Source organism: Carassius gibelio, chromosome B3, assembly GCF_023724105.1.
Source record: "Carassius gibelio isolate Cgi1373 ecotype wild population from Czech Republic chromosome B3, carGib1.2-hapl.c, whole genome shotgun sequence".
NCBI classification, from domain to species: Eukaryota; Metazoa; Chordata; class Actinopteri; order Cypriniformes; family Cyprinidae; genus Carassius; species Carassius gibelio.
The window spans coordinates 39,842,044-39,860,700 of NC_068398.1; the positions used below are offsets into that span (position 1 = coordinate 39,842,044).

Genomic DNA, 18,657 nt, shown 5'->3' on the forward strand with positions numbered 1-18,657 from the left:
GCGTGCAAGTTACCCTTTTCTGACCTGGCACGTGCAAATAGAGAGAGACAGAAAAGGCTCGCCATCCGTCAATTTATAACAATAAATAACATTGCAATAATAATGAAGAAAAATGTCTTACTGTGCATTAATTACTGCTTGTGTTGATTGGTGCAGTTATTGCGCTTATTATTATTATTATTGAATATGTAAGGCTTTAAATTTATTGCAAACATATTAGTAAAGTCTTTGCATACATACTGGGTGCGATTTGTAAAAAAAAAAAAAAAAAAAAAAACAGAGCCGGGGTGTGGGGGTGCTTTTAATTGGCTCCAATCAGATCGCATATCGCGAATCATTTAATTCAGTTCAGGACGTCAGAGCGGGTTTGCGGGATGTTTCTAAAAGTAATCCCAGCAGAGGCAGGGATGCATGCATTTTTGTAAGTGATCAATCTATCAGTCATCCTGCATTTCTGATTTGCCATATTGATTGGTCAATAAAGATCAATTAAAACCAATTACATCTTAATTCCTGCAGAAGTGTAATATCCCACTCATTCTGTCATCTTTCTTCTTTTTTTCCCTTCTGTTTGTGTCTCAACAGCTGCTGAATGTATCCCAAAGGCTCTTTTAAGAGCCATAGAACGGAGCAGACTTTTGGTTTGTAAGTATGTTTTGACCCCACATGCATTTTAGACAGTTACAGTTACATTCTTTACTTTAATTGCTTAAGTAATGTCAACACTGTAACACCTTTTAGAGGCTCACTCACATTATGTCATGTTTCTTCTTTTTCTCCCCTCTGTTTGTGTCTCAACCGCTGCTGAATACACCCCAAAGGCTCTTTTAAGAGCCATAGAAAGGAGCAGATTTTTTGTTGCTGACTAGATTTTTTTTTGCTGTCCATATCCAGTGGGAAAGGTGTGGAAAGTTTTGAAAATAACTAACTTGCCTATTTTGTTAATACTGACTGCTAACGTTAGCTAAGATGCACATTACAAATTAGCCCGCTTACTGAGGCACAGAATTAAAAATGTTTTATCTAGTTAGTTGGCCTAATATCTCATTTAAGCTAGCTTCAACTTGGTCCTTAACTTGTTTTTGAGCCCCTTTGCTCCTGGTCTTAATAACACCCCTTATGAAAATGTATCCTTGTTTTATTATAGTAAAAGTAAAGATATTTTTTTTTTGGCATTTTGATAACTATAGTTTTATGGTTAGACTAATTTTGGTGTAGCAAAACAGGAATAATTTGTGATTGTGGTTTAACTACATTAAACATATTTCTGTTTTTTGTTTTGTTTTGTTTTTTTGTAGTAAAAGCATGGGTATTTTTTGTAAGGGACAAAAACCTCTGTAAATTAGACTATTTGTTATTGTTTATTTGCTAAATTAAGTCTGTCAATTCTATTTTCAGTGAAATTTTAATGTGGTATATTGCTTTTCTCTCTCCTTTATCAGACTCCTGACACTTAGCAACAATCCTGTCCTTACAGAAAGGTATGTGACAGCTGTACAGATGTGCTTGTAAGATTTTAGAAAAATCTTCAGGGCAGCGCTGACAACACCTTTTTGTGCAAACTGTGTGACTGTTATTAAAGTTTTATTATGTGAAGTGATATGGAACTGTATTGCGATCAAGAGAGCTGCCTGGAACTACATTCGCCTTGCGTTTCCCAGAAAATAATTGCACACCTCAGAACATTCGTCAGCCAACCAGATTCAAGCATGCAATGGCCCTGTGTCCAATTCTAAGGGCACTTGGATTCGAATAGAACAAACATCTGGAGTGATAAGAGATGCATATAAAATGTGCAGAGCGGTGGAACTCAATGATTGGAATTGAGAACGACTGATATAGTTAAATCGATTTGCTATTAGACACAGTCCAAGCAGGCATGGTCTGTGTGAAATGGCCATAATGTGGATGCGATTCATGTAAGCTAACCCTAGCATAGGAAACCATATGCAAGTACTGACTGACATTTCTTGTTGTACCCTTTATGTTTCTCTTTCTCTGTATTTTCTTTGTTTCTTGTGCATCTCTGAAGTATGGCAAATACACCCTCTTACTGGACCTTGAAAAGAAAAGCTAGAAAAAGAGTAAACCAACAACTGGAGTCAGTTCAGTGTGGTTTTGGTTTTGGCTGTAGTGCTGAACATTTACCAATTGACAATTATGAATATCCAGTTAACACTGATGAGGACTTTATGGACTATGAATCATCGTACCCTGAGTTTTCCTCAACATCCCTAGATTATTTACAATCTGATAACAGTAGTTCTGGTGAAGAAGAGGAAGCTTGTCTGTAAAGTAGACTAGCAACCTGGGCATTGGAAGTACATATAACACACAGTGCACTGAATAAATTATTGGGAATTCTAAAGGACAATCATCCATCATTGCCAGCTGATGCAAGAAACACTGCTCAGGACTTCACGGTCCGAGTCAGTGGTTGTCCAGGAAAAGGCTGGTGGGACATACCATTACTTTGGAATCCTGAAGTCAATGAAGACCACTTTGGAGGCAAATAAGTGCAGTTTGGCTAATGGTGTATGCCTAGAACTTCAAGCGAATGTAGATGGGTTGCCAGTATTTAAAAATTTGTCCACCCAGTTCTGGCCTATTCTTGGAGTAATTAAGACCTCCCCCAGCATCAGCCATTTGTTATTGGGCTTTTCTGTGGCACCAGCAAGCCTTTTTGAGTACCTGGAAGATTTTGTGGCTGAAGTTGGTTTGTTGGAGAAAGGATTTTCTTTTCAGGGAATTATGATGAGGCTGCAACTGTGCTCAATGCTTTGTGATGCTCCAGCCAGAGCTTTTTTGAAGAATGTGAAAGGGCACACAGGCTACTCAGGGTGTGAGAAATGTATTCAGTAGGGGGAATGTGTGAACAACAGGGTGGTATTCCCTCAAACTGATGCCCATCTTTGCACTGATAAAGACTTCAAAGAAATGGCTGATGAATGGCATCATCTTGGATCTTCACCTCTGGTTGCCACATCTTTGGGCATGGTCAGTGGGTTTCCATTAGACTACATGCATCTTGTCTGCTTGGGTGTCAGGAGGCGACTCTTGTACCTATGGCTAAAGGGTCCACTGGCTTGCAGACTCTCGGGTTTACAGGTGAATATTCTCTCTGAAAAGCTCTTGAAGATCAGAAAAAGTGTGCCAGTGGAATTTGCACGAAAGCCAAGATCGTTGAATGAAGTATGCAGATGGAAAGCCTCTGAATTTCGCCAGTTCCTGCTTTATACTGGTCCTGTGCTCCTTAAAGACTTCCTGCATACTGCAGTATACCAGCACTTCTTGTTTTTGTTTGTTGGAGTGTCCATACTGTCTTAACAAGGCACTGCTTGAGGAGTACACTGACTATGCAAATGATGCACTCGTGTTGTTTGTTCAGCACTTTGGAAAGCTGTATGGTAACATGTACCTTTCCTACAATGTGCACAACCTTGTGCACCTTGCACAAGATGTCAAAGTGCATGGGAACCTGGATTCCTTCAGTGCCTTCAAATTTGAAAATTTCATGCAAAAACTAAAGAGGCTTGTTAGGAAACCAGAATTTCCCTGCTGCCAGGTTGTGAAGAGGCTTGCGGAGAGAGAGAGTCAGTACAAATGCAAGGAGTAAAAAAGTTCAGGTGTAAGGAGAGAACACACATCTGTACCTCTACCACCATGGTTTCAGTGTCCACAACAGTACACCCAATATAACTCAGAGCTCTTCACCCTTAAACTTGACCAAGCCAACAGCCAGGTCTACATTCATGGAAAGGTAGCAAAGATCAGGAATATAATTGTTGAGAAAGAGGAGGTACACCTGGTCTACTCCACATTTGCCCATCAATAGTCCTTCTATGAGTATCCCACATCTTCCTCTACATTTGGCATACATTTAGTAGATGGCCTCTTGGACATGACACAGCACTGTAGTATTGGACTGGTTGAAAGGAAGGTTTTCCTTATACCTCATGGGAGACAATTTGTTGCTGTTCCTCTAATACATATGAATCCATCCATCTGACCGCCCTGCTTGTTGCTGCCTCTCCTGCCAACAAATCTTCTTCCCCTGATCTGCAATAATTTCCTTACCTGAACCGTAAGTAGTTACTGTAAAATGTTGTTTTCTCTAATGTCCTGCAGGGTTTGAAGTTAACTTCTTTGCTAACTAGTCACATTCACATTTTCACCAAGTTAGGCCTACAACCAAAGTATATTTAAGCATAAATCAATTTTAAACGCATTAAAACACACAACTGAATAACTTCAAAAAAAGAACATCAAATTATTTACTATCAGTTTTTTTTACATGATTCTGTATAGGATGTGATCATGAGATTTCTATGAGTCTACATTCACTCAGCACTGTGGCTTGTGTTAAGAGTAGCTTTGTTCTGGCAGAAGGATGACGGGGGTAAGGAATAGGGAGGGAGGGAGGGGCAGGGGTGCATTTAACAGCTTTGTTGTGGTGTCATGAAGGCATTATGGAGGGTTTTTTTTCCTGAAATATTTTACATTTTGTAATGACAAGTGAGTTAGTTTTCGTAAAGAAGAAAATGCTGTTCTTTACATGTCATGACATAAACTAGTTGTGAGAGATTTTTCTGGTGTAAGACAAGAACACAAGAACATGGGTAGTATTATTATACCCAACTGATTACTAATGAAAGTGTTAAATATTTTCTATTAGGTGATCATGTACCTGATAGTACTTTTTGAGGAAGAAAACAAAACTGGCCCGGTGGCAAAGGAGTGGTTTTCAGATGGCCTCGCTTGGTGGCCTCCATACAGTGACCAGTGCCAGATTCTCAGAAGTGTCCAAAAAAGGTGGTCCCCAATCCATCAAAGGGCTGGAGAAAATTTGCCGCACGTGTGCTCTACGAATCAGGTAATTGTCAGTATAGAAATATACATCTGAGTATTACAGCATCTGGCGTTGCTGTTAATTAGCCAACATTAGAGCTGTAATCGGGCCTTAAAAAGTTAGGCTGACAGGACCCGAGCCTGACAAGTAAATTTTGATTGACAGCTTTTTAAAAGCTAGAAACCCATTTACACCCCGAGATTATTCAAATGTGCGCACGCACACAGCTCTTTTGCCTTTTGTCAAGAATGAGTAATTTATACATGTTTAACATAATTTATGCATTACTAATGTAAATGCGGCCGCTTGGAAGTTGGAAAAAAGAAATAAAATAAGTCCTCTGTAACATTGTAACATCGCAGCACTCTAAATAGACTTAGGCATACACTTAGCCTATAAATACCCCAACGCGCCAATAAAAATTAGTCTTTCATAACAAATTAATTTCTGCGCTCACTGATGGTGCGTCCAGCAACATAACCCACTGGCTCATTATTCTCATTATAAACATGGTCATAACTTTTTCACACCCCAGCCTTTACTTTAGTTGCTGGTGCAGCCAAAACGTAATCGCCAGAGGCAAGCCTCCGTTTCACCTACTCAGCATACATTTTCACATCTTTCTCACGCTAATCGAAACGCATCACATAACCACTTATTTACCTCGCAAACCGGAGTGCAAGCCCAAGCCCAAGCCCGGCCCGAGCATGTGTAAAATTCTATGAAATTAAGCCCGAACCCATCACCTACATGTCGTTCTGATAGTATTAGAGTGGAAGTGAGGTAGTCAGTAAAGTTTACATTAATAGGGCCCAAGCCATTGCTTGCTCTTGTTTTTCTAAGGATTTTTTTTTTTATTAGAAACAACCCCGGTACTGCAAGATGGCGGGGCCCTTGCTCCAAAAGCTTTAACAAAACATCCTATTTTGTTGAAAATGGTTACATTAATTGTGTTTGTTATATTTTTTAATTAATGTTTACTGACTGCTTCTTTTCCACTTTAACTACTATCACTACATCTACCTATACTATGGCTACATCTAAACAGTTTATGTTATAGTTGAATAGTTAACAACCTAAATGTTGCTTACAGATTCAATTAACAAAATACAAGAAAAGTGGGAAGGGTCATGTGTAACATCAGACCTAAACACAGTAAAAGAACATGACGTTACAACTGTACGACAATGAAGGAAGTAAGCACATTTCTTTGTTGAATATGAAATAATACTCATTTTAGTCTGAGTTTTGACTATCACACAAAAAATTATGGAACTGTGTTGTCTTTATGGTTAAGGGAAGTATTGTCATATTTCCCTGTACCTTTGCTTGGCACTGTTGCTTGTATCGCATAATATTATACATGAAAACCAAATAATAATTAAAGCTGCAAGCAGCGATGAACGGGCCCTCGCACCCGGGCTCACCGGCAGCGAGTGGCTTTAGTAAATAGGTAGAACGGTGAGAAATATGCATTTAAACGCATAAATATAAGTGGAATATATCAAAGTTTATTCCACATATGTGCCAATCTTCCTGTTGCCAGCAGGTGGCGCTATCATTATAATGTAATATTGGCCTTCAGATGTGTTCAGGGCAGGACTCTTATCGAACATGTGAAGTTTGGGGAAGATCGAACAAATTATGCCTGAGTTACAACAACTTCTCTTGCTGTGGCGAGACATCAAATTTTGTCATGGCGCCATGGACACGCCCCCTTAACAAAAACTCAAGATCTCCACAAGTTAACATTGCACAGGCCTTTAGATTAGACTGACCACAAAATATATGTTAATCTCAAAAAAATTCTAGGCGTAGTTTGTCACAGCGTAAAACATGTCACTTCCTGTTGCCAATAGGTGGCGCTATGACTATAACTGAATATGGGCATGTAGATCTGTTAAAGGCAGAAATCTTATCTACCATGTGAAGTTTGGGGCAGATTGGACATTTTATCTCTAAGTTACAGCAACCTCCTTTTTCATGGCGAAACATCGAAATTTGCCAGGCTGCCATGGACACGCCCTTTAATGAAACCTCAAGATCTTCGCAATTTAACATCGCAAAGGCCTTTAGATTACACTTACAGAGTTTGGTGTTGATCTGAATAAATCTCTAAGAGGAGTTTGTTAAAGTACAACCCCTGAAAATGGCAAAAACAATGCCAATTTTGCAAATACAATTCTAAATAACCGACTTCCTGTTGGGATTTGGATTTCGTACCAAGAGACTTTTTTGTAGGTATTGGTGTGTTACATGTGTCTACCGATTTTTGTACATGTACGTGAAACATAGCTCGAGGCGCAGTCTGTTGAAAGTGTATAGGTGGCGCTATCGAGCCATTTTGCCACACCTGATGGAATATTGGCCTTCAGATGTGTTCAGGCCAGGACTCTTATCACACATGTGAAGTTTGGGGAAGATCGGATATTTTATGCCTGAGTTATTACATCTTTTCCCATGGCGAGACATCGAATTTCGTCACGGCGCCATGGACACGCCTTTTCACGAAAACTCAAGATCTTCACAACTTAACATCGCACAGGCCTTTAGATTAGACTGACCACAAAAAATACATTGATGTCATGAATTGTCTAGGAGTAGTTCGTCGAATTGTAAAATATGTCACTTCCTGTTGCCAATAGGTGGCGCTATGACTATAACTGAATATGGGCATGTACATTGTATGTGTGAGTTATAGCAACTTCATTTTTCATGGCGAATCATCGAAATTCGCCAGGCCGCCACGGACACGCCCTTCAACGAAAACTCAAGATCTTCGCAATTTAATGTCGCAAAGGCCTTTAGATTAGGAATACCAAATTTGGTGTTGATTTGAAGAAATCTCTAGGAGGAGTTCGTTAAAATACAACACATGGAAATGAGTAAAAATACACAAAATTTGCTCATAATATTAAAAATAACCGACTTCCTGTTGGGTTTAGAATTTTGGTCCAATAGTCTTTTTTGTAGGTATTGGTGTGTTACATATGTGTGCCAATTTTCATGCATGTACGTGAAACATAGCTGGAAGGCTGTTGATTTTCTTAGTATAGGTGGCGCTGTCGAGCCATTTTGCCACACCCTCTTCTGAATCCTATATCAGACGAAAATTTTCACCAGGTTTGACGCGTGTGCAAAGTTTCATGACTTTTTGAGCATGTTAAAGCCCTCAAAAATGGGATTCATTCGGGAGAAGAAGAAGAAGAAGAAGAAGAAGAAGAAGAAGAAGAATAAACAAAGCAGATACAAGAGGGTCCTCACACCATCGGTGCTCGGGCCGTAATAATGGTTAATTTACTTACATAGACCAAAACGTCTCAGGTCACCATCACCCTCATCAACATCATCACCTCCATCAATGGAAGTAGACAATTTGGCAACTTTACAAGAAAATCGCCTGCCCAAAACACAGAAAAGGGTTAATCGACTCCCTTCCAGAAACCTAACAGCCCCTCCTCCCTTAACAGTGGTCTCAAGACCAAAGAGCACAGATGCCATCAGAGCTGGTAAGCTTTTTCTGATTTATTAAAGCTTTTTTCTTTATTAAAGTAAATCACATCAAAGTCACATCTAAGACTCAACATCGCTAGACATGATAAAACAGAGAATATTTTAAAGACATCAGAACGTTAAACTAAATTCTTACCAAACTCACAAATGTACACAGAAAATCACATATACTATTAGCCTACTATACTGTAGCATTGCTAATGGTATATATTTGGATGCTTTTTACAGAATTTAGTTTGAACACTAGCATGTTTCAATGTCAGATAAAAAAATGACAGTATTTGCGTAAGAAAATAGCTTTAGCCTAAAGATATTTAAAAGTCATCCCTTTTAAAAGACCCTCCCTTTAAGTAGAATCTAAAACGTTATTTCCCATATGTGCAGTTTCCATTTAAATGTTTACTTAAACTTGACAAATTAGACCTAAATTGCTTACTTCTGCTACTGGATTTTTTGTGAACATTTTATTTTTAAGGTTTCCTTGTAACAGAATAATAGCAATATTAATTAACTAAATGTACTCACTATATGGTTAGGGTTAGGATTAGGGTTTGTCTTAGGGTTACTTGCATGTAATTATGCATAATTGTACAATAGTAATTACACGTAACGTAACATAAAATTCAAAAAAGACTTGTGGTGCAGACATGCTAGTCTGATCTTTTGTAATATTTTCATTTCATAACAGTGATTTCACAGGGCCAACCAGTGTCCTCCAACAGCGACTCTTGCCCTGTTCCAGCCTGGCAACTCAGCAATATGAACTGTTCTCAAAGTAATCAAAATGACATAGTGAAGATAGGGTGTATCTGAAAACTGCACAAAACGGCTTCCAGTGACGAAGACATGCTAGTCTAATCTTTGTGTAATGTTTTTCATTTCATAATAGTGATTTCACAGGCCAGACCAGTGTCCTCCAACAGTGACCTGTGGCAACCCAGCAATATGGACTTTTCCCAACGTAAACAAGATTACATTAAAAAATAAAAAGAAATCAATAAAAAAAAATAGTTGGAGGCCAAACGAGGCACATCATCCAACTCCATGGCCTGATGATGGACTGGGCTTTCCTGAACGTGAGCTATTTAATCCTCTTACATTGTTTGGGTCTGTGGAATCTGTTTTGTTGATGTTTACTAAAAGAAACATGCTGGAATTAACGTACTAGCTAAGGCTGGGTAATATAGCAAGCAATATAAGAAACTTGTCACAATTGAATGTTTCATATCACTTGGTATTTGTAACATGTAATAAGAAGTTTTTATAACTTTTTTTAAACAAAAAGTGCAGAAGGAAACAAAGTTTAAATTTAACCACTGTATTTTTAATTTATCCAATGTTTTAAGACAAACAACTACTAGGTTAGATAAAAATTTTTTTTATCAAATATCTCCTTTCTCATGTTAAAACGAGTGTTGTGTCTGCCTGCATTATGTCAGGGAGCCTCTGCCCTCACAGTCACCTACGTCACCTCAGTCACCAGCCCCGGCACACACCAGATCGCACTTACCAGAGTACTGATCACCCACACCTGCAGAGACTCAATAAGCACACTATAGGGGCTTTCGCACTGCAGGAACCTTTTCATAATACCAGAACTAAGGGTGTACTCACACTAGGCACGGTTTCCATGAACCGGGCCCGAGTACGATTGTCCCCCCCTCCCCACTCCCCCACTGGCCTGCACTCACATATAGGGTTTCAGCATTCGTGCCGGAGCACGCTTACGTCATTATGATGCGACGGTTTCGGGATAAACAGGAAGAGCGGCGCTCTCTGAACACAATGGAGTCCATCGCTCTGTTTTCTTTGTGGATAATTTTGTGTCGTTTGGTCCACAGCCCTCTCACAGCCTGTTTTTAAACAGATGTGTCGCCTTAGTGGCGCGAAAATTTTCACGTAATCTTGCTGCTCGTATGAGGATGTTTGCAAGGTACCAGCTGAAGTGCAGCAAAGACTTTGCAGTTTTGAGTTTTTATGTGTTTTGCATCTCTGCCGTAGACCAAAGCGACCCTTTCCCTGCCATGTTGGTTTTGGAGCGTCGCAAAACCGTGACGCAACGCGTCTTTTTCCGTGCTCCGGCACTGCATGCGAACCGCGGCCGAGTCCAACTGAACCGTGCTCTGGCCCACCTCTTCCAAGCGGGCCAGGGCCGGCTAATCGAGCCGCGCCCAGGCACGGTTCGGAGCACTCACACTAGTCAAACAAACTGCGTTTTGGTGATCAAACGCACTCGGGCACGGTTCAAACTGGCTAGTGTGAGTACACCCTAATTGTGGAACTGGGTAAAATTTTAGTCTCTCATCATCTTCCATGCCGAGATGTCCGCCAGGCAGCCTAAGATCCATGCAGCAACTGTTGTATCATCTGGTTGAAATGAGAGAAAAGAGCTGTGTCATCAGCATAGCAATAGTAGGAGCAGCCATGTGCCTGTATGATGGTACCCAGTGATCTAGTGTTCATGGAGAAGAGGAGGGATCCAGGAACTTATCCCTGAGGAACGCCAATGACCAGTGATGTGCTTTGGATACCTCCCCTCCCCAGGACACCCTGAAAGACCTACCAGTGAGATTCAAATTTTCATTTCAAAATGAAATTTCAAACCAGCAAAGTGGATTCCCTGTGATGAGAGGACGGACTGGAGCATCTGATGATTAATGGTGTCAAAAGCAGCAGATAGATCCAGCAGAATAAGAACTAATAATGTGGAATTAGCTTTTGCAATCCGAAAGGGTTCCGTGAAAGAGCGTAGTCTCAGTTGAATTGCCATGTGGCGGGTGTGCAGGAAAGGTCTTCAGTCCTGAAATTGCCACCCATCTAAATTGGTGTGGGAGAGGAGAGAAGACTACTATCAAGTCACGACCAGTGCATGAAGTTCTACTCTGTAAGTTTTACTGGGTTACCAGTGACACATTAAGGAAGCCTTAATCAATGTTACTTTTTCAGTCTATATACAGTTTTTCTTAACAGCTTGCATACATTGATAGATGTTGTTTAATACTACCATTTATTTGCAAAATATAACTGATCATAAAAATGTTTAATAAGGATATTTGCCACACAAAGCAGTTTATTATCACAGAGTTGTTTGACTAATTTTTTAATCATTATAACTGAAAACACAAAAATGGCCCTGATCAAAATTTTACGTACCCTTGAATGTTTGGATTCATACACAAGTTGCAGCAAACAGGTTTACATAGGTGCCAGAGGTAAATTTCTACATGTGACCTTTTGTAATTGTAATTAATTATGTGTAAAAATACTTTAGTTAGTGATTATCTTAATGTAGCTCTCTATTTTCTTTTTTCTTTTCTTTTTTCTTTTTTTGCATGATCAGTTTGATCTCCAATTAAATGCAATAACAATATCTGCTGAGGTATCCAAAACTGCATGTACAATGCACAATTAAATGAACAGTTCAGGGTATGAACACACCGGCGGCGCCAGGGGGAGTCCTGGGGGGTCTCAAGACCCTGCCAAAAAACGCCTTGACCCCCCATTTGACCCCCACCCTCTTCCTGACTATATATATATTTTTATATATATATATATATATATATATATATATATATATATATATATATACGGGATAAATATAAAAAAAATATCTTCAAACTACGCAGAATAATAATAAATAATAATTATTTCGACATTTATTCGTACACTGAACGAGAACCGTTTCTGTCGGACGCGTCCGATTCGACAACCAAGGAGCTGATGATACTGCGCATGCGTGATTCAGCGTGAAGCAGACTGACTCACAGCTCGTCTGAACCAAACTGATTCTTTTGATGATTGATTCTGAACTGATTCTGTGCTAGTGTTATGAGCGCGGGTAAACCGAAGGCTTGAATGAAGGGCGGTCATCGCTAATGGAATTACATCGAGCGCAAAAGAACCGGTGAACAGTTTTTTTTTCAACTGGTTTTATTTGATCGAATTGTCCGAAAGAACCGGTTCACTTGAGCAATTGCTCCTTTGCCCCTTAAGTGCCCTTTTGTCAAAGCAAAATTTCCTCGAATTTTTTTTGTAATAACATTCCCTTTTGTGGATGCCTGCCCACGCCCAATCATAATAGTACAATTTATTAATAATAATTTAGCCGTAAATAAAATGACCAACATGATGATCTCATGACCTCATCCGACCGGGACGATTGCTCTCGAGCATTTTTTAATTGCTAAAGGATATATTCAACACCGTGGCAGCTGTTAAGTGGTGTTTCATTCTCAGCGAAGTGATTTTGATGTTTATTTACTTGTTATTATTTTACAAGAACGATGTGATGTGAGAACATGCAGATATGTGGTTTATGTTGCTGTGTGTAGCCTGTAGTGTAGAAGTAACGCTAGCTTGCTGTTTGAGGGAGAAAAGTTTCACAGGCATCGAAGGGTCTGTTCTTTTTTATGTTATTTGACTAAACTATTATTATATTACAGTACTTAATTATTTTTTTAACACATAGAGTGCCTTAAAAATAATTATCACAACACTGGTAAATAATTATCACAACACTTATTCAGATTTTCTCATTCTCTGAATTATCATTATAAAAATAAAAACAATTCAGAAATGAATTAAAATATAATTATATTTTAAATGTGACACAAATATTTTTTTTTCTACAATAGCAACATTGTTTACCACAGCAAGACCACTTTAGCCTGTAAACTCAATAATATCTCTCTGGAAATAAATGTAAAAATATCAATGTAAAAAAAAAAGCATAATATACCTGACATCAAAGTGCAGTGTGAAGGATATGAATAACAAATGTAGCCTGTCATTTGTTTACATTGCAAAGGTGTTCGATTTTAGACAACAACAACTACAACAGTAATAAAAATATGAATCACTATATTCCAGTGTATAATTTTTTTTTATGTTTTGAACCAATATTTAAGGTGGACTTATTGATTAGGTGCAAGAGTAGTAGTGAAGGTTAAAATAATAGATTAATGCTGAAATAGTAAATTGACCCTTGTTCCTAGATGGACAGAGAGTGGAAAGTAATAGATCAAATGAGGAGATGGAGATAGAGGAAGAAAAAGAGGGAAATGTAGAGGCACGAGTGACAGAAAGAGAGCAGGGAACAGTAAGCCAGGAGACAGAGAATGGCGAGAAAGAGGAAAATGTAGAGGCACAAGTGTTTTCTATAGTTTTTACTATAACCGCTGTTCTTAATTATTCTGTAGAACAGAGAAGAAAAAGCCATCAGGTTGGGACAATTTAAGACATTTCAGTTTCTAATCCCAGAGCTATTATTATCTTAAGCTTAAAATTGTCTTCTCTATTGTTTCTTTTTCAAATATGCATCAAAGCATTTGTAAAATATATTGCTGTATTGATATTTTGAGCAGCACTATTTAAAGCTGTAACGGATATGCAGATAATTGATTCATGGGTTAAATTCTGTTTTACAAATGAAACCCTGTTTGCACCAAATGCCTGGCCTGGCGCCAGCCTGGCGGGACTTAAATTATTTTACGATACCCATGCGAGCCTCAAAGGAAACCTGAAACCCCCCCCCAAATTCCTTAATGCACACACACACAAAAAGAAACCTTTCTTAAAGTTCCTTACTTTTGTAAATCCTTATTATTATGTATTTTGAATGTTTGTGTGTTGCATAAAAATGGTTAATCCTGGGTAAATGGTTAAAGTGCTGACTTATAAGTGGAAATGTTGAATTCATTCTAACTTTCTCAAAGAGAGCCACGTTTCTGCAACCCCCACTCCTGCAGGTCGTAAAACTTTACGACCACCCTGGACAACAGGACAGGAGAGAAGCCAAATCTAAACTTACCCTTTTTGTGTTTATGTTTTCTAAATGTATTACGTATTTCTTTGTTGGTGCTTTGAGATGTTTCCCATATAAATTGGGACTATCTGCAATTTATTAGCGTGTGTTAATCTTTAAATGTGTGTTATTCTGCATTTGAATGTAACTTCGTGTTTCTATCAGCTATATACATGTACTGTCTGGTATCTGGGTAATCGTCATGCTTTGACAGACCCATTTATCTAGAGTAAAGTAATGAAAAATGTATTTAATCTGGAATAATGAACTTGCTAGAATATCCCTGATGAAATCGGACAAGCCCTAAATCATCAGGGGGGTTGTTTCCACAGAGACAAAGAAACTTTTCCCGCCGCTTCAGATCGCGGATGTTCATTGGGTGGTTCACGCGAAAAGAGGCGTGAACATCTCAATCTATAAGAGTTGACCGAACAAGGCCCGCCTAGTTCTTTCTCTTCTTCTTCTGATCTTCTGCGTTCTCGGGCCGCGCTCATTTCTCCTCCCCCCTCAGCACAGGGACTGAGGAGAGGAAAGCCATTTTCATGGCTCATTTGGAAACTTTCATTTTCGTTGTTTTCTTTTCTTTTCTTTACTAAGTTTATTCGACTATTCGCCTCTCCACACAAGGAAGACGAATTCTGGAACATTGTTTGTTGAACCTTTCAAATACCGCGCGAAGACAGAACAAAGGACCACGTGACTCCACGCTCACGCCAAGATCCAGCGCAGCTTACACGCGCGCAGCTTTCAAAAGGACCAGCGCACAAAGCGTCGCCGGTACCACGCTCACCCACTGGGCCATGCAAGTATCGTTTTCTATGGAGATTTAAATGCTGCTTTAAAGTGTTGCTATGATCTGATCGTTGTTGGCTTCCAAAAAGGTTACTGACTGATTTTCATACCTGAGCTCATTCTGTGATCTATCTCGCTTTCTCCATTTCTCTCTCTCTCTCTCTCTCTCTCTCTTATTTGGATTCCGTTATGTCTTGTAAAGTTTATTATCTGTATTTTCGTACGCATATTTACTCTGTGTGATTTGTAGTTTGATGTATTACTAGTTGAATTATTAAAAACCCATATATAACATGATTGGCTTGGACTCCACCCCACTCACATTACGAGTCACTGAAGGTCTGATCTTTAGCTACAAGCTTTAAATTTAGAAACTAAATTTATCATAATGATAGGATAATGTTTTCATGGCCAGAGAATATTTTTCCTTGAATTATAAAAAGTGATATCTCTATTGAAAATTGATAGGTCAATCTGGCTTGCTGGACAATCCACTGTTTGATTTGCAGTAATTTACAGTAAGAGATATCACTATAACTGATATGAAGAATGGAATATTGACATATTAATGAGTAAATTACAGTGCCCTGTGATTAGTATTGGTATAGGCAATTGAGCTATTTTTCATAATCAATAGAATTTAATGTAACTGTCATCTGAGATATAAATTAATCATATTCCTGATTAATTATTCAAATTCCCTATATATCATTTGAGTTAATTACTACGTAAAACTCATTGTTGTTACAAAGCCTTGTTCCATGTGCCCCTTTTATACTTTGAGCACCTGCCCCTCCAAAGGTGTCTGCACGGCCCTGTTCAGAGGGACTGTCAGCCACGTTAAAAAAGTTAACCGCTTAAGTCATTTGTGGATTCATGCGTATTGGTGACGCGAACCATTTAAAGCGCCAACCCTTTAAAGTTTGAGCATATTGTTTGCAAACTGCAAATGATTATTTAATTAAAAACAAAGTAGTTGATATGCTGTGTTGTTTTTGTTGTTTAGTAGCAGTAATATGCAGTTATTAGCCGTGTCCACTGTATTTTTTGTTGGTTTTCATGAGGCCCCCTTGAAATGACCAGGATCCCCCATTGCCCCTCCAATCAAAATTGTCTGGAGCCGCCACTGTATTCACAATATAAAGTAGTGTAGAATGGAAGTTAAGGAGAGTTTTTAGATGAATGGAAAAGGTAAGATTAGGATTGAAAAAGAGGTGGGAGCATTATATTAGATTTATGGGTTAACTAAAGATAAGATGAGGAATATGGAGTTTCTTTTGTGTCTTTTTTATTCAAACAAACATATTGTGTTTGAGAGTGTAGTGGGATTGCCCCTTTAATAATAGCTGGCGTAGCCCTTTAAAAGAGCAGACAGATTGCACCAGGTGCGTGGTTGCGTACGTCAGGTAATCACGTAGCCATATAGGCTCAGGTGAGTTCGCTTTCTTTGTGCCATTGTACTGATGTGACCTGTTGCTGTAGGTCTTGTATCTCCTTCACTCCTTGGTAAAGATTAGTTGGGTATATCCAGGCATCCGCGGTGAGTATATGAGTGTTATACACACAAAAGAGTGCCAGTTGCTGCTTTGCTGCGGTTAAATCATCGTTCCCGTTTGAGAAGCGGGTTTGCAGTGCACGCTCGTGGTTGTATCGAGCGCCTGCAAGTTCATTGAACATTGTTAATGCCTGTACGATCCCCATGGTGAAGCCGCTCTAAACCTGTAACTTGATTTCGGGATTGCATGGTGTTCGCCACCTCGCTGGCGCAATTTTATGTATGGTTTAACCTTAGTTATTTAGTAATCTGGGGTTATTGTATTTGGGTTGCTGCCTGCATATTGACATCGCTCACTTACGGAGCAGATTAACGGTGACGCAATCCTTTTGATTTTTATTTATTTGCCGATTGTTTAACTGAAATTGTGTGTTTGTTTGTTTCTTTATTTGTTTTCGGTTTTGTTGTAATCATTAGCTCTTACCATTTAGGTTGTTTTTGAATTGATTTAGTATTTTGATTATTTTGTTATTCGAGTTGTATTATTTCTTTGATCTGCTTTACATTAGAACTGCTCAAGAATGTAGTGTAGTTATTGTGGGTCATTGTTTTTTTTATTTTATTTAATTTGTCTTATTTTGGCTTATTTGGTTTGTGTTGGGTGGATTTACATAATTGTGTTTTTTATTTGGTTTGAAGTGTTTGTGTTTATTATTTGAGCAGTAAATTGGTTATTGCAATCAGAGAAAATAAACTAACTTGATTAGTTTATTTTTTTATTATTTTCCTCTTTTCCTGTATTTTTTGAATTTTTTTGTGTTGGTCAGTGTATGGTGGGCGGCCCATGTAAGCCAACCACAACAAAGCCCATTTCGTTGACCTGTTTCCATCGGTCAAAAGGGTCTTTTAATTATTACTGTCGAGTTAATGTGGTTGTAGTAATTTAATTGATTAATAAATTTTGTTATCTGTGATTTTTGTCTCTGCTTGTCCTTTTCATTTGGTTGAAAGCCTGGAGTACGGGCCTTATTAGGATGAGTTGACTGTAATCCGGTCACAAGTGGCGTAGTCGGCAGGGTGTGAAGTGACAAGCAGAGACAGTCACAGAGAAGAATTGTATGTTTGTGTGTTGTTGTGTTGTGGTGTTTATTTTCAGCAAAGCAGCAGCTGGTACGAAGTAGCCAGGATTGTGATAGTGGAAGAGATTTGGGTTAAGTGGTAAGGTTTTCCTTTTTTTTTCTTCCTCCCTCTTTCTCTCTCTCTTTTTTTTTGGGGGGGGGGGAAGCTTGTAGATATGGAGGCTGAATTGGAGGAGTTGAGAAAGCAAGTGCAGTCATTGAGGGGAGAAAATGAGCGGTTGCACCAACAGCAAGCCGGCCAGGCTACTGGAGCGGCGGGCCCCTCATCTGTGAATGTTCTACCTGCCCCTAGCCCCGTAGTTGAACGAGTTGTTTACGTCCCTAGGGAACGGAGGGGTCGTATGTTTAGTGGTAGAGGGGAAGACAATGTGTTTGAATGGGTGGAGGAGATACAAGCCTGCTTGCGGGTTCGACATCTGCCTTCAGCTGAAGAGACATTATTTGTCATAGATCATTTAGAGGGTCCTGCTAAGAATGAGATTAAGTATAGGGCAAGAGAAGATAGGGAAACACCAGAACAGGTGTTCTCTATCTTGAAGGAACTTTATGGGTGCTCACAGTCCTATATTGCCCTGCAGCAAAACTTTTTTTCTCGTAAACAGCTTGAGGGCGAGTCCTTGCAGGAGTATTCCCATGCTCTTTTTGCATTAATGGATAAGTTGGTACAACATACCCCCGGAGGTATGACTAATGCAGTGGTTTTACTTCAAGATCAGTTTGTAGAGCATGTGCGGGATAGTGGTTTGCGGCGGGAGCTTAAACGTTTTGTTCGATTGGACCCTGATTCCACCCTTCTGGATGTTCGTAAAGAGGCAATTAGATGGGTGGGTGAGGGATTTCATTCGGAGAGGAGGGAGAGGAGTAATTCGCTCCCAGCTTCCTCTGTTCTTCAGTATAGAGTACAGGGACAGATAGATTCCTCTAGTCCATCAGAGGTAAACGTTTCAGAGCTCACAGAACTGAAGAGAATGATGAGGGCCCAGCAAGAACAACTTAATGAACTGACTCAAAGTTTACGGCAACTGCAATCCCAGAGTGTAGGTAACCGTCCCAGGCAGCCTGGCCC

General features: G+C 39.2%; 1 protein-coding gene and 1 long non-coding RNA gene across 4 annotated transcripts in view; both read left to right on the forward strand.

The window, feature by feature from the left end:
• LOC127953363 (zinc finger protein 271-like) overlaps nucleotides 1–18,657 on the forward strand; it is a 280,227-nt gene that overhangs the window by 97,080 nt on the left and 164,490 nt on the right. The gene's annotated exons all lie outside the window — the stretch shown is intronic.
• Nucleotides 1,441–6,045, forward strand: LOC127953509 (uncharacterized). The gene is made up of 3 exons (XR_008153276.1): nucleotides 1,441–1,481; nucleotides 4,676–4,873; nucleotides 5,943–6,045. It is a non-coding gene; the product is annotated as an uncharacterized LOC127953509 (long non-coding RNA).